Raw genomic sequence first — 24,418 nt, 5'->3', positions numbered from 1 at the left:
ACCCTGAGCTGGACACATGGCTGGACACAGGCCTCACACAACTCCTGCAAAGAAATTGCACAAAGCAGAAAATGCTACAAATCACGCCCAAGTGGAGCACAAGAAAATGGCCGAATCCATCGTCTTCTTCCCAGGCCACACTCCTCATCAGACACATCGCAAAGTGGAAACAAAGACTGCCATCTAGTCAGACCCACAAAGAAGACAGCCACCCAGCACCAGCACCCAAGGATTCTTCCAAAATACAGACAAAAAATGCTCTGTTTTTAACCCTAACCCCTACCCAAAATTCACACTTCATCTTGAGTTGCAAGTCTGTAACAATGGAAAGCATCACAATTAGTGGGCACTGAGAGAAGAGTGGTTCTCTCTTTCACTCAGCATTAAAAAAAATTCGCACTTTGATAACAAACACTGCATGGTACCTACATACAAACAGACCTGGAGACCAATGGTGCAGAAGAGAGGGTACAAAGGCACATCTGCAGTCATCTGATCCTGGACAAGGTGCCACAAACACGCACTGGAGAAAAGACAGCTTTTAGCAAATGGTGCAGGGACAACGGGTCATCCACATGCAGTAGAGTGAAACTAGACCCTCGTCTCTCATCCTGCTTGAAAATCAACTCAAAATGGACCAAAACCCTCAGAATTAGATAAGAAGCTATGCAACTCCTACACGAAAAACTACAGCCACCATTCCGGCTTTTGGACAATGAGTTTCTCAGTAGGACCCTAAGGTTTAGGAGATAATGCCAAGAGTTAATAAATGGGACAGCAACAAATTAAAAAGCTTCTGTTCAGCAAAGGAAACAATTAGGAATGTGAAGAGAGAACCCACTGAACGGGAGAAAATCCTTGCTACCTACTCTTCTGACAGAGCATTGATATCGGGAATATATAAAAAACTCAAAAAACTTTAAACCAAATAATCAAATGACCCAATTAACAAATGGGCAAACAAACTAAATTTCTTCTCAAAAGAAGAAATACAAATGGACAACAAATACATGAAAAAATGTTCACCATCATTAGCCATTAGGGACTGAGATTTCACCTCACTCCCATTGGAGTGGCCGTCGTGAGGAACACCAACCATAGCAGATGCTGGGGAGGACGCGGAGCAAAGCCACGCTCTCGCGCCGCGGGGGGACGTCCACCGGCAGCCTCCGTGGAAATCAGTGAGAGGTGACCCTGAAGGATCAAAGGCGCCGCCCGCAGTGACACACACACACCCATGTTCACAGCGAACGGCTCACAACAGCCACACCGCGGAACCAGCCGGGGCGTCCAGCGCTGGCTGGGTGATAGAGGACATCGGTGTATATACACCGTGGAGCTTAATCAGCCATAAAGAGAGTGAAGTCATGGCATTTGCAGGAAAATGAATAGAACTAGAGATCATTATGTTAAGCAAAAGAAGCCAAACTCAGAAGGTCAAGGGGCATGCTTTCACTCGTATGCAGAAGCTAGAGAGGAAAAGGGAAAAGAAAACTGGGGGTGGGTCTCTTGAAAATCAAAGGGGGCCCAGTCAAGGAAAGGACCTGGGTGGGAGGTGAGGGAAGGCGGGAGTGCCGGGGGAGGGGGGTCGGCCAAATCATACCGTCGTTGTGTGCATGAACCAATATGTGACAGCAAATCCCACCCCTGTGTATGACTATAAAGCATCAATTTAAAAATGGGGAAAATTCCCACCTTGACAGGGGCTTTCTGTTGTGCATAGAATATAAGAACCATGATGTGTATGCAAATTTCATACTTAAAACGAATGTGCATTCTGGGGTGTGGCAGAGCCCTGACCTGGCACAGGTGAGGCACTGGGTTTGATTCTCAGCATCCACATAAAAAATAAATAAAATAAAGATATTGTGTCCATCTACAACTAAAAAAATAAAAATAAATGCATGTACATTGTGTACGGTCACTTGGAAGTTTCTGGGGTACCCATGATCAAGACACTCAGGAGATGCTGCCCGAGGATCCTCGCTGCTGGCTGTCAGAGAAGCCCGTGTCAGATAGCGACTGCAGACACTGTGGGCACACAGTGGGGCTGCATCCTGGAACACCCACCCTGTGTGGAAGACCCCTGGGCAGAGAGTGCATTTAATGAACACCACTGAGCACCATGGCAGGCTGCAGAGCGTGGGCAGGCTGCACCCTCAAGGTGACAGAGCTGATGCCGGGTAGGGTTCACTGCTGCCGCCCAGGGACACAAGACGGACTGCCCAGGAAAGCGTCAATTCAGAATGGGTGCTCGTGGCTTTTGCAGAGTCGTGAAGTTGAGATCACAGGCCGGGGTCGGCCCACAGGCCGTGTCTCACACCACACAGGAGCGTGCTAGGGGACCGTGGCCATGTAGTGCTTGTGTACTTCTTTGTACCTGGAAGAGACTGGAGTGAAGGTGTGGGCAGCTTGTCCATTTCCTTCCAGGTGCCCTAGAATCAGAAGGCTCCGGGCTCCCCAGAACAAGGCTCCTGTGGGGTCAGGTTGGACGCAGGTGGTCTCAGAGCTTCCAACAGCCGGGCACATGGGCACATGGGGCCTCCCCCCGTGTAGAGTGCTGGTCCTGAGGACCGTGCAGGCCCCAGACGGGGCACTTCTGAGCACCCCCTCCAGCAGACCCAGGAGGTAGGAAGCAGCCTGCACAGGCGGGCAGGAGCGGTGAGTGTGTGAGCGATTAGCAGGGACTCCCTGAATTTATGTACGTCTCACCCATAATGCCAGGGACGGTGTCTTTTTACAGCTGAGTCTGTACTTTTCTCGGGTCCCAAAGGACTCCGAGGCTTGGGAGAGTTTAAAAGGAGCCATGGTGTCATTCCAAGTGTCAACGAGGTTCTTGCCTGGGCTGAGACATCTGACTTCCGGGCCTCAGCCTTCCCCATCTGCCAGTGCATAGGTGGTGGGTATGCCATGTCCAGCCCCTCCAGGAGCCTGCTGAGGGTGGCAGTGCCCAGGACCAGCGGCTCCTCCCCCAGTGTTCACGGGCCTCCCTGAGTTCCTCTTCCAGTTTCCCAGCAGCCTTAGTTTATTTGAGGTGGTTTCCTGGGGTCTCCTGGAGAAAGAAGGCTCAGCTGTGCCCAAGAGATGGCCCTGCCCTCCCTCGTGTGGAGTGCTCCCAGCTCCTGCTACGACCCAGCCTGGAAGCGATGCTGGAGCATATGACCTCCCGGGACGCTGATGAAACCAGACTCTAGCCCGAAGCAACGCACCCAGCCTGGGGTGTGGAAAGTGCAGGTCCCTGGTCCTCCGCGTGTCCTCCCCAGGCCTCTGAGAGGGCTGAGCACCACCCCAGCAGGGCCGGTGGGCCGCGCTCCCCACTGGCCTTCTCAGTCCTGCTACGGCGTTTCAGGTCACGAGACAAGGCCGTTCTTCAGGACTTCTGGAGGTCCTGACCCCAGCTCTGGGCCTCTGGGCTGGGGTGGGGGCTGTAAGGGAGGAACTTGTGGTCAGCATCACAAACAGGTGGCACTTCCCTTGGGAGGCCCTCAAAAATCGTCCCTGTCAGGTGTGTCCTCAAGGGCTGGGGTCCTCTATTCTGGAGTCAGAATGAGGGTTTGAGTCCTGGCTCCAGCACAAATAGCTGTGTGGCCCTGGGAACATCGCTCCGTCTCTCTGAGCCTCGGATTTCTAATCTGCACAATAGTGATCACCAGCACTCCTACCCCAGCGGGTTCTGCAAGGCTCAAAGCGGGACGTGCTGACATGATGGGGGCAGGTGAGTGGCGGCTACCGTCATGTTACTTGTCTGATTGTACACTCAGGGAATCAGAAACAGAGTATGCCAAGAAGAAAACCAAGGCACCAGACCCCAGGACCTGGAGCCCGCGCTCGCCGGCCTCCTGGGGTCTCCTCGCCGCCTTCCTTCTGTGCCCCGGTGCATCTGACCTGGGCTCCTTCCATGTTGATGGGGGACAGACAGGTCTGTGTGTGCTGGTTTTCTCATCATGCACCTTTTTTTTAGCCCACTTCCCTTAAACTTGAAAACAGACCAAGAGCCTGTCCTGGGTCCCGTGTTTTGCCACAGTGTGTATTTTCACACCCCCGGTCTTCACTACTGACTGCTGCCCATGCAGCCTGGCGGGAAGCGCAGTCAGCTGGGTCCCTGGACTCGGCTGGGGGTGGGGGGGGCGAGGGGCTTTGGGTCCAGGTCACTGCCAGCCTCCTTCCTTCCAATTTCAGGCCAGGCTGAACTGGGGACAAGGAAGGGGGGCACCTTCTCAGGTAGCCCCAGAGAGGGGAGGGAGGGCCCCCGGTGGCCTTGGCGATGTCTGACACTGGGCTGCCGAGCAGAGGCCTGGGCTGCAGAGTGAAGCTTTAAGCCTGGCTGTCTGGTCCGTCTGTTATGGAGCAGAAGGTTCAGGAGAGGCATCCTCAGCACCTCCGAGGCACAGGAGGGATGCCATGTCCTTCCCGGAGCTCCACTTCATGCCCGCATCTCAGGCCAGCTGCCCTTCTTCGGTGGCTGGCACCAGGGGTCAGCACTCCTGAGGGGAGGACAGGGGACTCACCGGGGGGCTTGGTGAGCTGCAGCAGGGTGGCAGCAACAGGAAGGGCTGGGCACCACTCTGACGGAGGGACTGAGGGCCGGCCGGGGATGCGGTCACTGCCGCCACTGGACTTAACCATGCCCTGTCTGGCGCCCCCAGCAGTTGACACTCGTGACCCCACCCTCTCTTGGAGGGCCTCCCTCCGGGCACACAGGGTGCCTCTGAGCACCGCCTCCCTTGTGGGGTCCCTCCAGCGGCGGGTGGGGCTCCAGAAACACGAGGGGAGGAGCCCGTCGTGGCCGGCTGATGGCTAGTGACGCTGCCCCCTTTGGAATGCTGCAGTGAAGAGGCAGCAGGCTGGGTGGGGTGTGGGGGGCGGGACCCAGCCACCCTCAGCTGGGGCTTGGGAGCAGTCAGCAACAGAGACAACTGGCTGACCATGCTGCTGGAGGCGGGGCTTATTGGACAGACCCAAGGAAGCTCACAGGCAAGGAAGGTGATGACCAGACCACAGGAACTGGGATGGGGACAGCCGAAAGGTGGGGGCAACAAGGACTAACGGGAGCCTTGGCGGGGAGGGGTTTCTGCCAGGACCAGCTTGGTCCCTCTTACGGAGGCACTCAGACCTCTGGTTGTTGGGCGCTCTGGCCAGGCTCAGGCCGCCAGGGTCCTCCCTGCAAAGGGCAGGTCCTCACAGCTGGAGCGTCTAACTGGGCTCTCCTTTCTAGACCTGGCCCTCAGGCCACGCGCGGCTGACTTGGCTCACACAGGGCTGTGGCACAGGGAGGGGCACTCAGGCAGGGGCGGGAGCGTGAGTCACTCGTGTCTACCCAGCTGAGCGCCAAGGGGAGAGGCTGGCAGGCAGAGGCGGTCGGCAGCCGTCACCCAGCAGCAGAAACCTCGACTCGCCGGAGGCTCCGGCCCTGGGAGCAGCCCCACCCAGCGCCCAGCGTTCGGTGGGTGCCCCTGGCCAGAACGGCCTTGTCTGTGTTCCTCCAGGCTCCACAAGCCTGGCCTGGAAGAATCCAGACGCTGCCGCCAGAAGACCACATGTCCGGCTTCCCGACCGCGCGGTGCACCCTGGGCAAGCCAGGCCTCTCCTCTGGGCCTTGGCTTTCTCCTTTGTTCTTGGAGATGAAGCCTCCTTGCAGGGTTATCGAAAAGCATGATGGTCAGCGCCTGGCCCTGACACGGTGCTCTGGCCACGAGGCAAGGCCTCTTCCAGGGTCCGCATCCGCTGGGACCTGGCCTGGAGCAATGTCACAGGTCCTGAGGGCCGATCCCCTCCCACTGCCCATCACCTGGATCTGGGCCATCTCCCCAGATCGGTAAAACAGACGCTGCCCTCATGGCTCGAAGCAGGCACTCTGGCTACTTAAAATTAAACCAAAGGAAGAACTGCCTGTCCCCAGTCTTGCCTTCCAAAGGAGGACACAGCTCACGCAGGGTGCTGCTGGCCCAGGAGCTCTCGCCAGCCAGGGGCTGAGGAGGCGGCAGCTTCCAAGCACCAAACAGTGCTTGATGCTGGATGTCCAGAGGGTCCAGGCCAGCCCTGGCTCGGTCAAGCATTCGAGGAGCTCAGGGTCTGTAGGTTACTCAATTCTTGGCTGGGGACAACAGAAATTCAGCCTGAATCACTGAAGAAAAACCATGTGTGTGTGTGTGTGTGTGTGTGTGTCCGTGTGCGTATGTGTGTCTGCATGTGTGTCTGTGTGTGTATGTGTGTGTCTGTCCACTTGTGTGTACGTGTGTGTCTGCATGTGCATCTCTGTGTGTGTGTGTCCGCATGTGTGTATCTGTGTGTCTATGTGTGTGTGTGTGTGTCCCCGCATATGTGTGTCTGTGTGTATGTGTGTGTCTGCGTATGTGTCTGTGGTGTCTGCGTGTGTCTCTGTGTGTGCATGTCCACGTGTGTCTGTGTGTGTGTGTCTGTGTGTGTGTCTGTATGTGTGTGTCCGCGTATGTGTGTCTGTGTGTGTCTGTGTATGTGTGTCTGTATGTGTGTGTCTGCATATGTGTGTCTGTTGTGTCGGTGTGTGTCTGTCTGTGTATGCATGTCCACGTGTGTCTGTGTGTGTGCGCGCGCACGTCTACTGCTGGGAAAAGCGACATCACATGACTTCCGAGACGGGTCCGGGAAGCCAGCGGCCATGCTGTGAGGAAGCCCACCTGCGCTCGCAGAGGACCTTCAAGTCAGGCCCGCACAGCAAGGCGCCAAGCGTCTGCTGTCAGAGCAGCGAGACCCCGAGTCTTCAGATGACCCCAGCCCCCAGGCCTGGCATCTTCTAGTGGTGGCCCCAGACCACACAGAGTAGAATGGTCACCTCGGCTGCCCTAGTGCTGACCCGCGCCAGCAGGGCTGGCGGTTTCCCCTGGCTCACCTCCGGGCGATGGTCACGCAGCCACAGCCCTGCAGAGGGTGGTGATGGAGGACTTGCGCCTTCCCTCCAACCTCCATACATTAGTCCTACAAGCGTCTGGTCCAGTGGGGTGACGGTTGCAGCCAAAACCACTTACCAGGCCAGGAGAACTGGCAGGCTGGTGAGGTGGGTGACAAGGAGGGACAAGGACAGTCCACCTTGTCAGGCCCACAGGGAGCTGGCCAGGGCGAGTTGCTAGGGCAGTGGGAAATTGTCGGGCGACGGGAAGGACATCGGCCCACGTCCATTTTGGTACGAGCAGGCCGGTCTGGGGCTTCCTGTGAACTGCTGTCAAGAGAACTGAGTTCGCTAGGGCCCAGGTGGAGAGGGGCTGGCCAGGTAGCCTAGAGGACAAGAGTCGCAGGCCTTCCCCACCAGGCGTGGGAGGATGTGTAGACAGCAGGGGAGGAGAAGGTGTCCCAGCCCTGATGCAGGTGACCTGTGCTTGCAGGGGCCCCGCACCCCTCGAGCGCCAGCCTGTACTCAGCTGCATTAGCACTCAGCACACACTGCCATTTAATGGACTGTGCCTCTTGGAGGGCAGGGACTGGGCCTCCTGGGCCACAGAGCACATCATTGTGTGCATTCTTAGGGTGATACTCTGGCTGCTGGAACAAAGGCCAAACTAGCAGTGTCTTAAACAAGATAGAAGTTTGTTCCTTTCTTGTGAAACAGCCCTCGCTTAAGCAATCCAGGTTAACAGGCTACTCTGGGTGCTCTTTTATATTTATCCTCATTGATCTGCCAACTTCAATGTGTGGTTTCCATCACAAGATCTAAGCTGGCTGCTCCAGCTCCTGCCAGCACGTCTGCATTCCGGCCAGGTAGAGGGAATATAAGGACAAGACCTGGATGTTTCACTCGGCTCTTCTGCTTACATCTAAGTGGCTGGAACTTCTTTGCATGGTCATGTTTAGCTGCAAGGGAGGCTGGGAAATGTAGTTTTCAGTCAGTGATCATGAACTCCATTGAAATTCAAGAGTTCTAAAGCTAAACAAGGGGGTAGGGGTGGGGACGCAGCTCAATGGCAGGGTGCTTGCCTAGTGTGTGAAAGGCCCAGTGCTCTATTCCTAGTGCCACCAAAAAAGGAAGAAAGAAGGGCAGCCTGGGTACTGAATGACAAGAGGCAGGCGTGGCTCAAGACACTCAAAGCCTGAGACAAGGGACGGCGACAAGAGAGGGTGGGCGGTGCGGTGGTGACGCCTTTAGACCCCACAGTCCCATTTCCAGTAGGCACGACCTTGGCTGTGCCCTTGATTAGCTCTGTGGCCTTCACTTTGAGTTCCTCACCCATTAAACAGACTCCTCTGGTTCTGAGACTGGCATCTGAGCATCTCGGAACTGGATGGTCTACCAGGAATGGCGCGTCTAGTTGGTGGTGCTTTTTACTCCAGGGGAGCCTTGCCCTGCCCCACTCCTGGGGGCTCCCAGCAGTCCTTGAGCTCCCTTGGCTCTGCCTCAGTCTCCAGATGGCCTGCTCCTTGCGTACCTCCGGTGTCTTCCCTTCCGGTGAGGGCTCCTACCGGATCCCAGACCACCCTGACTCCACGGGCGAGGTCACGTCCGAGGTCCTGGGTGTGAGGTCTCCGGGGACAGGGCTTGGCCCTGAGCGCCTTCCTGCTGCAGCGTCCCTGACTCGTCTGGATGGAGTCCACTTCCCACCCTTGCCCGTCTCTTCCTCCTGGCACGCCTGCCTGCTCTGCAAGGCATTGCTACACCAGCCATCTCGAACAGTCTGTCCCACACGGATGGGAAGGTGGCGCCCGCCAGGAATGTTCTGGGCAGCTGTTGGAAGATGAGAGGAGATGAGGGGGAGATCAGCCCAGGAGAAATCATTAACAGAGAGAAATGTCACGTGGCAGGAACTCACTCAAGCGCGTAGCGATCGGTGTCAGAGACCTCCCTGGCGCTGTTAATTCTTATTTTACTTTGTCCCTCCACTAAAACAACAATGAAAAATCATCCAGGCAAGTGTTGGCCAGTCAAGGCAAAAGACGGTGGGTGACGGAGCTCAGGTTGGGATTGCACTTTTCTCTATTTTGAGGGGAAAGAGAATGCTCAAGGCAGATAGATCCCTTGTTGCTGAGAGTCCAGATGAGTGGACAGAGGAGACAGAGGAGGCCTCGTGGGCCCCTGGCCAGGCCCTTGGCAGCCCCTGACACCGCTGGCCTAGGGCAGGAAGCTGCATGGGGTGGTTGAAAAGGCGCCGTGTGCTTGGTTTTCTTGGACCCAAGGGAGGTCGAGTCTGATGATTCTAAAGCTGGAAGGTTCTGAAGAAATTGTGTGGCTCCGTGGCTTCGAGGACCGCAGCAGCCCAGCTCTGTTTTCAATAGCAAATATTTTGTGATGCTCCTTTTATTATTATAAAGATAAAGTGAAAATCATAGAAAACATAACCCACCTGCACGCCAAAATAATAATAATGATACAGACGGAGGCTGGCACAGGCATGGCATGCAGAGGCTCAGAGACACCACAGTCCTCGCTGCTCCACCTGATTTTCCAAAATGCAGAGTGAGGCCTAGTACAGCTGCAGACTGCCCAGGAAGCTATCTTCCTGTGGTCATGTGGAGGTCGCATTCCTAGAATATCCAAAGTATGTGACAACTATGCAAAAAGCAAACAAAAAAATGGAGTTTGGTTCCAGACCATATTCTCAGGGGAATTTTTGTTGGCGTGAAGTTCTGAAACATCAGGAAGCCGAGGGACAGGAAGTCCTGGGTTCTGGGGCTGCCACACTCTCCAAACCCCTGTGAATCTCCAAAGTGGGCCCCTGGGGGCAGTGCTGCCCCTGTTGGAGACCAGTGACCTGCCCTCTGGTGGTTTAGGACCCCCAGAGTGAGGCTCAGAGAGAGTGCGGTGCAGTGTGCATCACACAGCTGTGGGCAGGACAGTGGCTTGAGGGGTCGGGATGCCGCCAGTTTAGCACAGCCTCTCCCCTCTCAGACTCCGTCCCTGCTGTCCTGCTGAGCAGGGCTGGAGGGCTGGAAAGGAGAAGCTTCTAGGTTGGTGGCCCTGTGAACCAGCATCAGGGAAGGAGGAGGGAATAAATCGACATCCACTGCAGATTAAGACAGAGAAATGTTCAGAATTGTCTTGTGCATCAGATGGGCCCGGGTCCAAGTCCCGGCTCTCCCACAAACAGGCTCTGTGCCCCTGGGCAAGTTACTCAACCTCTCTCTGAGCCTCAGGGCTCTTCTCTGTAAAATGGGTTTAATATGCACCCCCATGGTACAGGGGTGAGAGTCCTCAGTGTGGAAGACACACACGAAACCCTTCCTGGCATGATGCGGGCGTGGACCTTCCCGGGTGAGTGGAGAGGTCTACACAGTGCGTGGCTGAGGGCGGGGCCGCAGCAGAGGAAACCCTCCCGATCTTGAGTCTGGATTGTCTGCTTTAGGACTCAGCGGCGTCAAGTCCGTTTACACAGTTGTGCAACCAGCACCTCCATCTCGTTCCAGGACCTTTCCCAAGAACCCCGCGCTTCTCATCAGCCACTCCTCTCCTCCTCTGCCAGCCCCTGGCGGCCACCACCCACCGCTCCCCTGGACCCTTCCTGGACACGGTGCTCCTGAGTCCAACTCCTCCCACTCAGCCACATTCCCGAGGTCGCTGGTCCCACGGCTGGATCGGAACACGGCTCCCTTGGAAATGGGATCCCCCGCAGGGCTCCCGAGGACGGAGGCCTCCTCAGCAGGTGGACAGGTGCTCCCTCCGCCCTTCAGCGGTTACAAATAACGCTGGTTCGTTCTTCTCCTCCTTCTTCCCCGTGTGGGGATGAACACAGGCCTGCTCTCCCAGCAAGTGCTGTCCCTCCAAGCTGCCCTTTTCAAGTGTCAGCCCTGTGTGTTGCAGGATCTGAGTGACAGTGGTGGAGCCTTTGTTTGGGGTGGAAAGACCCAGACTTTGAAGAGGACGGGTCTGTGGGTTCTGGCTGTCAGGCACTGTGTGCCTTGACCTCTCTGGCCTCAGCTTCCTCCTGGAGCATGGGCATGGTCCTGGGGGCAGCCGATGTGCGGCAGGTGTCTGCTTCCCTGGACGGACCCTTCAGTGCCTCCTCACCACCTTGACCAGGGCTCAGGTGTATGACCCTGCACGTCAGCCGGGGCCCGGGGCCTGGGTGGGCCGTCCTGAGAGCCATCAGGCACCTCCTTCAGTTCCAAGGGCAGTGCCACCACGCCGGGAGCTGGGGTCAACTAAGTGTGAGCGTTCGCACCCGGGAACCAGCGAGCCTGCCCATCAGGCTGCTGTGGTGTCAATGTGAAGTACCCAAAGCTCAAGGAGACAAGGCAGGAACGTTCAGAGGTGCCAGGATGGGACTGTGGAGCCCCGACCTGATCAGGGGTTAAGTCATTTGATGGACTGATAGTGTGAAGGACTATTGTCCTAGGTGGTGACTGTAGGCAGGTGGGGTCTGGCTGGAGAAGACAGTGTGCCTTTGGGGACCATATTTTGTCCCTGGCACACCTCTCTCCCTCTCCCTCTCTCTCTCCCTCTCGCTCTCTCTCTCTCTCTGCTTCCTGGCTGCCACAAGCTGAGCAGCCATCCTCTGGTAAGAAATGAAGCCCTCGCTGACCAGCCACGGACTGAACCTCTGAAACCATGAACCCAGAAGAAACTTTCCCTCCTCTAAGTTGTTTTCATTTGGTGTTTTGGTCACAGCAACAAAGAGCTGAGTAACACGAGGGCTTAACCCAACCCACACCCCAGAGAGCCAGTTGTTAAAGATTTACCAGCACAGCATAGGTTCCAGTGTGTTCTGTCAAGCTGGCCTGAGTGGCAACAGGCCAGAGAGATCAGGAGAGGGTCAGACAGGACAGTCCAGGAGTTCAGCCCAAAGGTGCTGCCACCAACCCCACTCACCCCTGGGTGCAAGGCTGCCACCCACAACAGAATCAAAAGCAGCATGCCCTCGCCATCTTGGCCTCCCTTGGGGCCGCAGCCAGGACCCCAGGGATCTGCCGGATTGGGGGACTTCCAGGTAAAGTTTCCTTCCCAGTGAAAGTCACAACACGGAGGAGATGCCCCTCTTTCTGGATGTTGTCTGTGTCTGTCTGTCTGTCTGTCTGTCTGTCTCTCTCTCTCTCTCTCTCTCTCTCTCTCACACACACACACACACACACACACACACACACACTGCCTGAACCTGCAGAGTGGTCATGCCCCTGGGTGGAGGCAAACCTGAGAGCAGAGAGAGAGTCTGGGGTCCCAGTGGCATTGCTGCTCTGGGAACGATGTCCCGGGGCTGCCTGCTTCTGGACTGCCCCACGCGATAGTGGACACTTGCTGTTTAAGCCATTCTAGCCAAAGGCCGTGTTACTCATAGCCCAATTAATTCCGGTGCAGATGCCAGTGCGGGCAGGGAAGGGCAGGAAGTGCTTGGGCTTCCAGAGAGGACAGAGGGCACTTCAGAGAGGTGAGCCCAGGATAAGGTTCCAAGTCAGGGATGGCAGGGAAATGGGAAAGTAGAATCGGCCAAAACTGACACAAAAAGAAAACAAAAGTCTGAACAATCCTAAAACAACCAACGAGACTGAACGGCGGCTTAAAATCTCCCCACAAGGCAAAGACCAGGGCCAGTGAACCCTGCAGACGCTTGCCAGCAAACATTCAAAGTCCACAGTGTGACAGACTCTCTGGCGGAATGGGATGAGCAGGAACATCGCCACCTCATTCCTTGAGGCCAGTGTCACCTGAGGCCCCACCTGACAAGATGGTGTGAGATCTGAGAATGGTGGACCAGAACCAACCACCAGGACAGACGCAGAAGCCCTAGGTCCAGTGTCAGCAACCCCCCACTCACATGTGAAAAGCAAGGTATCATGGCAAATGCACTTTGTCCCAAGAAGCCAAAGGCACTTCAACCTCAGAGACGGTGTCTCACTCGTGACATCAGCAGTGTGTGGGAGGAGAGCATCGTGCCTACGGTGGCCATTCTTGCAGATGCCGGGAGCAGCAGCTAAACTCACATCCTTCTAGAGAACTTGGCAAGGTAAGATCAAAGTTCGACTTTCTCCATGCGATAAAGCACTCTCAGCCAAGCCAACGCCACCTCGGCCTGCGGAAATGAAGAGTGCCTGTCTCGACCCGGCGCTGCCCAGAGGACTTCCCACTGAGGAAAACTCGGGCGGGCGCAGACAGAGGCCTCAGGGCTGGTCGCTGTTCCCAGAGGATCCATCCACCCTGAGGACGTGAGTCTGCAGAAAAAACGCATTCGAAAATATCAAAAGGTCTAGCAAGGTCCGTCCCCAAGAGCCAGGGGACAGCAGCTGCAGGAGTATGAGTTAGACAAAAGCAAAGCCCACTTCAGAGTGTCCCCAGCACGATCCCGCCCAAGGCCAGCACTGGCTCAAGAATGTGGGGCGTCTAGAGTCTTGTGGTGGAGCTAAGGTTCCACCTGGTGGGGAGCAGGCTTGGGAGGGGAGCCAGCTCTGCCTGGTGTCCCCTGGGAGCCTCTGGCTTCACGCTCCTGGTTAGCCTCCCCTGGTGGCCTTCCCTGGGTCTCTTCTAAGCAATCTAGTGTGCAATCGGTCGGCTGGACACCAGGGGCTGCCTGCCTGGCTCCAGCAGTGGCAGGTCAGGGTTTCTGTGCGCCCTTGCTCCTCCTCAGTCCCGCCCCCGCCGGAGAATTTTCTGGTGGCTGGCTCCCTGCAGCACCTGCACTGAGCACCTCTCCTTCCAGACACGTGCTATTGCCTCCCCAACCACCCTGAGCCCGTGGTCATCAACAAATACATATCAACAAAAGCAATCGTGTGTTCAGGCTGCAAATTGGTGGCTCAGCCAGGGCGTGCGGGGATAGCTGTGCTCAGGATGGATCTGTGGCTGGAAGCCTGGCTGGCCTGAGGGCTCTCTCCCTCCCAGGTCTGGGGGACCTCGGCTGGGCTGTTGGCTGAGATGTCTGTCTCAATGTCCGAGTGGTGCTGGCTTCCGCAGCAGGCGTCCTGGAGAGCTGGGGACGCCGCAGCACCTGGGGGGCTGCTTCATTTGTTTGTGGTACAGGGGGTTGAACTGAGGGCACCCTACCCGAGCCATGTCCCCAGCGCTGCTTGTCTTTCACTTTGAGACAGGGTCTTCTAAGTTGTCCTGGCAGGCTGTGAGGTTGCCATCCTCCTGCCTCAGCCTCCCCCATTTCTGGGACTACAGTGCGGCCACCAAGTCCAGTTCTCAGAGTCACCTTGGCCACTGTCACAACACAACCAGATTCAAGGGACAGGAACTAGACCCCAGTTGTTGATGGGAAAAGAGGTAGAATCCCATTGTAAGTCCACGTGGGATGGGACCTTTTTGTTCAGATACACAATGTCCCCAGAAGCTGCTGTGCTGAAGGCCTGGTCCCATGGCAGTAGGTTCAGAGCCGAGACTTGCAGGAGGGGTGCGGGCTCTGCACCGATCCCCTGAGGACCATGACGGAAGGGGCCGTTGGTGGTGAGGGGCCCAGGGATGGGTCTGGCTTGGGGAGTGCATGGGGGCCCGCTCCTTGTTTGCCCCCCCCTCTCCACACTCTTCTCTCTCTGCTTCCAGGTTGCAGGAGCTGACAGCTTGGCTCACCAGCCATTCCTGCCCCGATGTCCTTCCCTCTGCAAGTCCCCGGGACTAAAGCCTCTGCGACCGTCACCAGACAAAACGCAGGCTTCCTCCTTTACGTAGTACCTCAGATTCCAGGACACGACAGGCCCTGGTGGAACACACAGTCATGCCGGTCCAGCAGGTGCTCCGCCTCAGGAGGCTGGCCTGCCAGCGGGTCTGGGGGTTCCTTCCTGGTTTGCACACGCTGCCCTCCTTTTGGGTCCTGTTATGCTTTGATCTGCTATGTCCCCAAAGCCTCATGAGCTGAAGGCCTGGTCCCCAGGGCAGCAGTGTCCAGAGGAGGGCCCTAGGTAGCGACTGGGTCACAGGGCTCTGGCCTCATCAGTGGGCTAATCCATTCACGGCTGAATGGACTCCTGTAGGCAGGTGGGCATGGGTGTAGGGAGTAGGTCCCTGGGGGTGTTTTGGGGACTATATCTCATCCCTGGTCCTTCCTCCTTCTTCTCTGCTTCCAGCTGCCATGAGCTGACAGCTGTCCTCAGCCACACTCTTCTGCATGATGCTCTGCCTCCCCTCAGGCTCAAAGCAACGGAGTGGGCAGACCATGGCTGCAACCTTTGGAGCCATGAGCCTGAATAAACCCTTCCTTCTCCACGTCACTCGTGTCAGGCGTTTTGGTCACAGTGATAAAAAGCTGCCTAACACCAGTTCTCTCCTGGCACAGAGGAAGGGAGAGAGGGACAGGGACAGAGCAAGCCCCGGGTGCTTCCCCTTACGGAGATAACTCTGTCATTGGGCCACCCCATGACCGCACCTGACCTTAATCACATCCATACTCAAAATCGAAATGAGGGTAAGTGTTTCAAGATAAGATTCCTGGGGGCCCACGGTCCAGCCTGTAGCAGGGGCAGTGAGCAGCAGCCATGGAAAACTGGGAACAGGGGCAGCCGCCATTATCACCTGCAGACCCAGGTGCGCACCCCTCTGCTGAGACTCATGCACATCACGGGACAGAAGAGGACTTGAAAGGATGAGTGAGTTCAGGATAAGCTCCTTCCACATTTAGGAATTTCCATGGATGTAGACCCTTGGGCACACAAGCCCTGGGGTCTCCTGCCTTGGCTGGCCCTTCCCTGTGGCCACTGCAATCGTGGCTCCCTGTGCCCACCCAGGCTGGCTGGGACAGCCTCGTGGTGGGAGAGCCTGGAGCGATTTGAGAAATGTCCCTGGGACTTGGAAAGCTTCTCGCAGACTCACTGACACGGCTAACTCCAGACCCCCAGCCAGGTCTTCGGGTCTGCTGAGCGAGGCCGCAGGCCACCCTGCACCTCCTCAGACTGGACCCCCGTCTTCTTCGCTGGAGATGTGGAAACAGTACGCTGTGTGAGGGGAGAGTCCCAGCCAGGCCAGCTCAGCTGCTTCTCTGTGGCACCTGATGACTTGTCATTTGACTTGTCATTTGACCTTCGCCCGGAGGGCTGGCCCCCTACCATCCACAGCCAGCCTTGCCCACCACCCACTGCAGCAGACACACAGCCATTCCCAAGGCCCAAGGTTCCATCTGCGCCCTCGGAGTCCTCGGCGTGAGCGAGGAGAGTGCAGGCCTCACTTCCTCAGGGGCACTTCTCACTCCTTCCCCGGGTGCCAGTGAGGCGGCTCCAGCCTCCAGCTGCCCACTCTGCTCCCAGCACAGATTCTGCCGCTGCCCTTTGACCTAGGAACCATTTCCCAACAGCCCGAGGACTGACCCAGAATCAGAGAAAGGCTCCCAGGAAGGCCTGTGGAATATCCGGACTGCATTTTATTGGCCTTCTCCGGGTCCGTGAACCCAACGCCACGGCCGAGCAGCATTCTGATCTGTCAGCAGCGCCCTGAGAGCAGATCGAGCAGCTTCAGCACTAAAATAACTGAAAATCATGCTCTGGGCTGCTGGCTTGGCGCAGGCTCTTGCTCAAGTGGTGAGTGTGAGCCAGAGACGGTTGTGAGGGAGGTGGAGCTGAGCGGAGCAGAGCAGGGCACCATCAGCTCCCCACTGCTGATGCTTGATCCTCAACCACAAGAGGTCCATGTTCCTGGGCCCCTTTAGCAGGCAGGAGGCGGCTCTGGGGAGGTCTAGTGACCTGCGTGGCGGGGAGCCACGGAGCAGTTTGGCCAGCCCCTGCTGCCTGCGCCTCCTGGGTACGCCCCCTCCACACCTGCCCCTTGTCCTCCTGCTTCCATTCATGTATTTCGTATTTGAAATTCAATATGCGCAAATGGGGAAGCAAAGACAGAGGGCTGCCTCTCTCCATTCAGGGACCCGGCCTTCCTTTCCAGAGGCGAAGTCTGCCGTGCCCGCGCAGGCCCAGCCGTGGTGTGCAGACCTGCCCACACACAAACGCGGGCACACCTGGACCCGTGCAGATGCCACATGGACACACGCCACCAAGGCCGGCCCAGGCCCTGGCCTGCCCTTGCTCTTCCTCCTGAACCTCTTTGGAGACGGTTGCGTTCCTCGGAAAAGCACTGCTCCTTTGCCCGAGTCCTGGGGCTTCGGATGTGGGTCCCAGGTGTGCTGTCCTCCCCTCTTGACCAGTGTGTGGGGCTGCTCTCAGCCTCACAGTGAACACAGGTGGAAGGCGGCTGCCCAGTGCCTTTGCACAGCATGCCAGTGCAGAGTCCACCAGAGGGAGGACAGCGGCACCCAGAGGATGCCGCCCCCCTGCCAGAGGTGCCATCTAACTGCGCCAAAGGGCTTTGCCTGCTGGGTGCCACCAGGACTCATTCCCATGGGGAGACCTTAAATCTACTTGGTTTTCCATTGGCTTCTTCAGAATCCAGCTTCTTAGGCCCTGGTTTGGGGGCTTGAGCCCTTCCCTAGAAACACTATTGGGAAAAGAAAGAAAGAACCCAGAGGACCGAAAACCTAGTCAATCCTTAAAACACGGACAGAGATGACTGCCTAGGCAGAGGAAGCCAGAGAAACCATAATCCAGATCCTCCAACCCGACCCTGTCTGCCAGAGTCCCCGAGACACTGAATGGTACCTCTCCTGGCAAGCCAGGAAACAGTAGCTGTCGGCATCAGCCCTGGGCCTTCCTCAGTTCCCAAGTCACCAGGGTGTGTCCCCCTCCCCTTCCACCTCAGCCAGAACAGCTGGCTCTCATCATGTGTCCCTGAGACCCACAGACCAGATGGGACAGTCGTAGGTTCTCTACCCAGTGCAGAAACTGCTACCCAGGCCAGGCTGCAGTGCCCAGTCAGCCAGGCCAGAACCTCAGCCAGACCTAGGAGCTGGGGCCTGAGCCAGCTGTCACTCCCAGGGCCTGATCATGGCGACCACGAACCGCCCTGCGGAGCCCACCCCACTCACATGGTTCCACTGATCTAAAAATTATTTATAGACCAGAACTCCACAGAAACCATTGTGTGTGCTGTTGCTGTGGCAACGGGGATGTGCAGCAACCGCCCAGCTTTCAGGGGCCAGCAGAGGCTTTGGAAGGGCAATTCCCAGCCAGGAGCCCTGATCACTCTGGCCGTCAGAGGCGTGGATGACAGCTTGTGTCCGCATGTGGGAGCCCTGGGTTGCGAGGTGCGCCTTTCCCCGCAGGGCACCACGCGGTGTAAGTCACGCCCAGGGCGTCCCAACTGGAGGTCGGGAGCCGGTTTCCCTGCCCCCCGGCTCTCGGCTTTGGGTTAAGGTTCCCCTCGAGAGGGTGGCCAAGAGCCGGGAGGGGCTGCTGACGCCGGCCGGGGTAGGTGCAAACAACCAGAGCCCGGGGGCAGAAAGATGCGGAAAAGGGATCCGGGAGACCTGGGAGGCGCTGGACAGCATCGGCTGCACATTTCACATCGATTTTGCCCTAATTGGCTTAGATGGAGAGCAGCTCAGTAGCTGTGGATTTGAGGGACAGTGAATCTGCAAATTGTCATCTATTTGCCAAACAGCCCCATGGGCTGGGCTGGGCCGTCTGTGGCCCGGATGTGCAGCACGTAGTCCCTTTCCTGCGGAGGTTTGGCATTTCCTGGGGGGCGTAGCATTTCCTGCGGGGAAGTGGCATTTCCTGGGGGCGTGGCATTCCTGTAGAGGCGTGGCATTTCCTGCAGAGGCGAGACATTTCCGGTGGGCGTGGCATTTCCTGGGGGCGTGGCATTTCCTGGGGCCGTGGCATTCCTGGGGAGGCGTGGCATTTCCTGGGGGCGTGGCATTTCCTGGGGCCGTGGCATTCCTGTAGAGGCGTGGCATTTCCTGCAGAGGCGAGACATTTCCGGAGGGCGTGGCATTTCCTGGGGGCGTGGCATTTCCTGCGGAGGCGTGGCACTGGCAGAGAGACCAAACCTGCCCCCGGGACCCAGGTGGCGTAGGCCCTGTGTTTTCTGCCATCCACAGATTGGACGTCGCCCATCTGTGCCCCTGGCCTCAGTATGCGCCCAGAAAGTAGGTCTCTGCAGAGGTACACACCACTCTAGCTGCCTATGAGTTTTACTCAGGTGTTTATGAATTCAGGGTAAAATGTGTGTTTTGGCAATGACTTTGCAGTTAATTCCCAGTTTTGATCTTGCAGAGTTTAGGCCCTTTAGACTACTGAGTCCCCTGGGTTCTGGCATAAGCTCTTTGGCCTGGGCCTCTCTGTAATCCAAAGTTGCTTTCTGCTACTTCCACTGGGGCCTGCTGTGTCTGGACACTGAGTCCTTACGTGGTGGGCACCTCCTGCTTAGAAGCCAGGGGCTGTTTCTGGGCAGCCTCAGGGAAACCTTGCCACCTGGTACCCCACAGGCAGCATGCAGGGCAGTGCTGTGGTGGTGGTGAGTGGAGGAGACTGGGTCTGTGGGAGCAGGGAAAGCAGGAGTTGCCTTGTGGCCTCAAGACTCCTGCCATCCTGCACCGGTTAGCTCTCCGTGCTGCGTAACAGACGACAGCAGACCTGAGACTCCAGACAGCATGTGGCTATCATCTCGTGGCTCTGCCGTCCGGAAGCTTGGCTGGGCCTGCTGCTGGGGCCTCACAAGGCTGTGATCGGTGCTGGCTGGGCTGCGTTCCCACCTGCAGGCACGATAGGGAAAAATCTGCTTCCAGTTTCCCTCAGGTTGCTGGCAAAATCCACTTTGTACACATACGGAGGGCCGGGTTTTATTACTGGCTGTCAGTTGAAGGCCACCCTCCGTTCCTGATGCCCCATGTCCTCTTCACGTGGTCCCTTCAAGCTTCCACAGTGCCACTGTTTACATTAAGGCCAGTGGGACAGCCAAGATGGAGTCTTGCATGATGAGATGGTCACGATGTGCTGTTTCTGTTGGTTAGAGGCACACCTCAGGCCCAGCCTCGGTGGGAGTGTGGGAGTGTGTCACACAGGAGGCTGTGCACTGTGGGTCACCTGGGATGCATGCCATGCCCATGTGGTGACAAGACTTAGATGCCTGTGGCCACTCCTGTTTCTGTTGCTGCTCTGTGACTCTAGGCAAGCCCCCGCCTTCTCTGGGCCTTGAGGTCCTCTGCAACAGAGCAGATTGGTGACGGCTCCTTAGCTTCAGCATGGATGTGCTGTTTTCAGCTCTGGTTTCAGGGATCGTGAGAATGTGCCCAGCTGCAGCTGCAAAAGCTGACCCTGACTGAGAGCTTGCACAGTCCAGTGTAGCAACAGCACCATCTGCAAGGGCGGACACTGTCCCCACTTTATGGACCAGGAGACCTAGCTCAGAGGCCCAGGGACTGGCCCATCTGCCCCTTGGAAACTCAAGCCAGGGCCCCTGCCAGGTGACCTCAGACCACACCCCTCCCATGCCTGCGCCGTCTCTTGTTGGCAGCTGCGTGGCTCTCCTGGAGTTTGACTTTCCAGTAGGAGGGGCAGCAGGACAAGATCTCCTCCTTTGACCTGGTGAAGAGCTGCAGGACTTTGTCAAGGGCCCTGGACCCTCCCTGGCCAGCCCTCCTCGCTCCACCTTGCTGCTTCCGTCAGAGCAGGTGGGGCCAGGGAGTGGAGCAGTGCGACATTCTAGGTCAGCCCCAGCCACAGCTCACCCTTGTGAACCTTGATGACACCTCATCTTGAGGAGGACAATAGTCCAGTCACAACACACAGCTATCACTACTGGAAGTGTCCCCAACACCTGCTAGGATATACGCCTGCAATGCTTTGTCGGGCTTCTCCTGGGATGTCACCATCCCGCGCACAGGGACCAGGGCTCTGCAGGAGGAAGGCGGTCCGTGCAGCTCACTCTGGAACAACCTGAGGTGTGGGCTGGTAGTGACCCTAAGGAGGGAGCCACAGGGCTGCCACCACCGCTGGGCTGAGGGTCGTCAACAAATGTCAGCAGCACTGCTTATGGTGTCCGTTCAAGGACGAATGAACACATCGTGGTCCCTGTGTGCGGAGGACCTGGTGACGCTGGTGAGCGGCTGCTCCCTGGTGAGGCTCCAGAACACGATGCTGGATGGAGAAAGCCGAAGAGACGCGGTGTCCCTCGCCTAACAGGGAGTCCAAAGACCCAGGGGAGTGGTTGGGGTGAACCAGGGGCTGCAGAGATGACCCCTGCAAAGCGGGAGCGGAGACAGGTGTGCATGCGTGTGCAAGTGTGCCTGTGAAAGGGACATGTGAGTGTGTGGGTGTGGGTATGGAGGCTGTGGGTGCAAAGGAGTGTGTGTGGTGACAGTGAAGGTGGGTGGCCCTCAGGGTCCCCGTCAGCTGGCTCTCTTGGGGCTCCTCCTGTCACAGAGCATCAGAGCACACTGCCACAGGGCCAGGCCTGGGTGGCACAGGGCCAGTGGGGTTCCTGAGGTCATCGCCCCTGAGCTGAGGGAAGGACACAGCCTGAGCACTGCAGGGTGTGAGCACCTGTCCTGAGCACCCCGTGCTCCCCGTCTGCTCGTTGAGGAACCCACCTGGTGCACTACTTGGGCTGTCCAGCAGGTGGCGCGGCCTGGGCAGTTTGCAGCAGGATGTTGGAGGTCCTGGCCAGACCCCTCTTGGTGCAGGTGGGGACTCTGAGGCTGGAGTTCTCCTTCCCCTTGCAACCATGGAACTCTTTCCCGTGTCCCATGTTTGGGGGTCCTTGCTCTGTGCTGGGGGCTGAGAACCACAGTGAGCCAATCGAATGGACTCTCTCCCAAGCTGCTCATGACGAGGGAAGAGGACACATCTGACCCTGACACACTGCTGCTCACCCAGCAGTCTGCTGTAGGCCCCAGCTTCTGCCACCTAAGCCGCAGGCTGTGCAGCTATCGCTGTGTGCCTCTCGGTCCTCCCAGACTGAACCCCCCCTCGAGAGTTCAGCCTGTTCCACCTGAGTGTTTGGGCACCCGTCCCTCCGCATGGACGGAGTGTAGGGGAGAGGGGTCTGCACACCCTGTCCACTCTGCCCCACCCCGCTCCAGCTGGGTGACCCTGGGAAAGTGCTCAGCTCCTCTGGGCCTCTTTTCCTTCACTATGAAGTGGTGGTCGTAATTGTCACAGCCACTGGGTGTTCCGTGTGACCACCTGGGTGTCAAGATGCTCTGCGGGGGTGCTGGGGCCTCCCCACACAGGGGCTCGACTGGCCTTTCCCTGTTGATGTCTTTTTTTTAGTTTTGTTGGAAGTTTGTCTTATTTATTTATTTGTATGGGGTGTGAGGATGGATCCCAGTGCCTCACGCATGCCAGGCAAGCGCTCACCACTGAGCCCCAGCCCAGCCCCATTCCCCCAGGATGTTCAGGTCAAACCCCAGTATCCACGTGACCTCATTAGGGAGTAGGTTCTCTGCAGATGTGACCAAGGAAGAAGAGGTCACGCTGCAGTAGGGTGACTCTGCCCTGACCCAGTGGCAGTGTCGTCACAAGAGGAGAGACACAGAGGTGGCCCCTGAAGGGGAAGCAGGATTAGAGTGAAGTGACCACGGTCCAGGCACAGGCAGAGCCCCCGGGAGCCAGGCCCTCCGCGAGCCTCAGAGGGGCACAGAGCCACGACGCCTTGACCTCGACTCTGATCTCCCACTGCTGTCCTGTAAGCCTCCCAGCTGTGGTTGTTTGCCACACAGCCAGCCACTGAGGGCCCCTGGCTCTGGGCTGCCTGCCTAGCTCCTGTCTCCTCTGAGGCCCCACTGGCCCGCTGGGCACCTCTGGGCTGGGGAGCGGGTGCTTCCTGCCGGGCTTACACAGCCTGTGCTGGCTGGTGCTTGCAGACCTCCAGGCGGGCGTGTGGTGCACACAGCCCACCCACCCTCCCTCCCTGGCCTGCGAGTGCCCTGTGACACTCTTGCGTGGACGCTCCAGGCCACAGCATGCTGTGAGGGCTGGCTTTGAAGTGGCGGGCCTGCACTGGAATTCCGTTGTGGTGCCCTGAAAGTGTGTAGTTGAGTTGACCTCTGAGCCCTGGTCTCTTCATCTGTACCCCGGGGCTGGGGAGACAAGCCTGGCTCACAGAGGTGCTATGAGGACAGAGCCAGACACTGCTGTCGAGCACACGGCCCACGGCAGACGCTCCAACACGCCACGTCCCAGAGGCCTTGCCGAAGCACGTGAGAAGGAGCAGAAGAGGGACAGCCACCCTGGGGGTTAAAGGTCATCAGCAGAGGGAGCTGCCGCCATCCTAGGCCGGGAGCTGAGGCCCTCGGGGGGGAACCCTCAGTGACGGAGCCACGGGAGCCATGGGGTAGGCCTCTCCCTCCGTCTCTCCTCCACTCTCTGTTCTCCTGCTCAAGCCTCGCCTCGGGAAGCCCACCTGGGAGACAGAGGGAAGAGGGTTCAGTGATGTGGGGGACAGTCCAGGCACCAGGGGGGCAGAGAAGGGAGGCTGCAGTGGAGCCTGACAGAGGGGCATGCTGGAAGGAGGGCCACCATGCCCAGCCACGTGCACATGCACCCCAGCTCTTCACAGGACACGGTTTAGTGTCCTTGCTCTCTTATCTCTGTGGGATCGTCAGACTATAAATGAAATACAAATTCTGTACCTAAATGTATATTGTCCATTCATGTGACCAGGACATGTATGTATGTGACGAAAACATGCCAGTAGCAGCAGGCAGCTGTGGACAGGGTCCTAAGGTCCTAAATAAACAGTAGTCACACAGATTTCAAAACTCCCATGACCTGGTAGATGGAACACCAGGGGCTCGTGGTGACCAACCTGTGACAGCTGGGACATCTTTTTTCCTTTCCTCTCATTACACTTTCTACTTTATGAATATTTTGCAACAAGTATGTATTATTCTCACAATGACAAAAAAGTCATTTTGCAATAAATGAACAGCGTTGCAAGGAAAAGTGGCCTTGACTGGGGGGACGAATCCCTGGGATGGATGTGCAGCATCAGGGAAGAGGCTGGACTGCAGGGCTGGGGGCCACAGGACACGAGCAGAAGAAAGCAAGACGCCTGTGGGCAGGAGGGGTGGAGCCGCGGGGGCTCTGGTGGGCAGAGCCAGCAGAAGGTGGTGGTTCCACATGCCATGCACAAAACTAGACCAACAGGGCTTCCAGCAGGGGTGGGGGTCCAGCCAGGGCCCTTTCCAGGTGAAGGAGTAGGTGGGCCAGACCTAGAGCCCAGCACTCAGTTCACAGATGGGGACACTGAGGGCAGCGGGGTCCTAGTGTAGGTGACGCATTTACTTCCTGCCATCTTACCGCCAGATGCTGGCAGGTCACGTGATAGCTGGGACCCTCAGCCGGAGGCAGCTCTTACCTGTGTGACTGGCGGCCATGTGCTGGAAGTCACCTTCCTGCCCTCTGGTCAGAGACCTCCTCCCACAGGCCTGCTGCTGAGGGTGGTGGTCTGGCCTTTGCCCTGGCACCTCACTGCCTGCCCAGGAGGTGGGCATGGATGGGCAAGGGCAGGGAGCTATGGGCAGTGGTCTCCCTGTGCAGACTGCCCAGCAGCTACAGGTCTCTGCCAGGGCTGTGATGGCTCATAGCTGGTGATGGCCAGATTGCCCTGTTACAGCCGGAAGGCTGGGGATTACAGGGCCTGGCCCTGAGTGGCCCTGCAGACCCATCCCAGCTCAGCGCTGGCCCTGATCCCCTTCCTGGTAGACCA

General features: G+C 57.6%; 1 long non-coding RNA gene across 2 annotated transcripts; it reads left to right on the top strand.

Annotated features, from left to right (window-relative positions):
- The first annotated feature begins 10,953 nt into the window (after window positions 1-10,953).
- On the top strand, window positions 10,954-16,848 carry LOC306649030. Of its 2 annotated transcripts, none has more exons than XR_013760553.1 (4): window positions 10,954-11,888; window positions 12,471-12,899; window positions 14,432-14,618; window positions 14,953-15,089. It is a non-coding gene; the product is annotated as an uncharacterized lncRNA (long non-coding RNA). The 2 variants fall into 2 exon arrangements; XR_013760552.1 differs by lacking the exon at window positions 10,954-11,888 and adding an exon at window positions 16,733-16,848 and having other exon boundaries at window positions 11,902-12,899; window positions 14,953-16,395.
- Window positions 16,849-24,418: the final 7,570 nt, after the last annotated feature.

Source organism: Sciurus vulgaris, assembly GCF_902686455.1.
Source record: "Sciurus vulgaris genome assembly, chromosome: 17".
NCBI classification, from domain to species: domain Eukaryota; kingdom Metazoa; phylum Chordata; class Mammalia; order Rodentia; family Sciuridae; genus Sciurus; species Sciurus vulgaris.
This window is presented reverse-complemented; position numbering and strand designations above follow the sequence as displayed.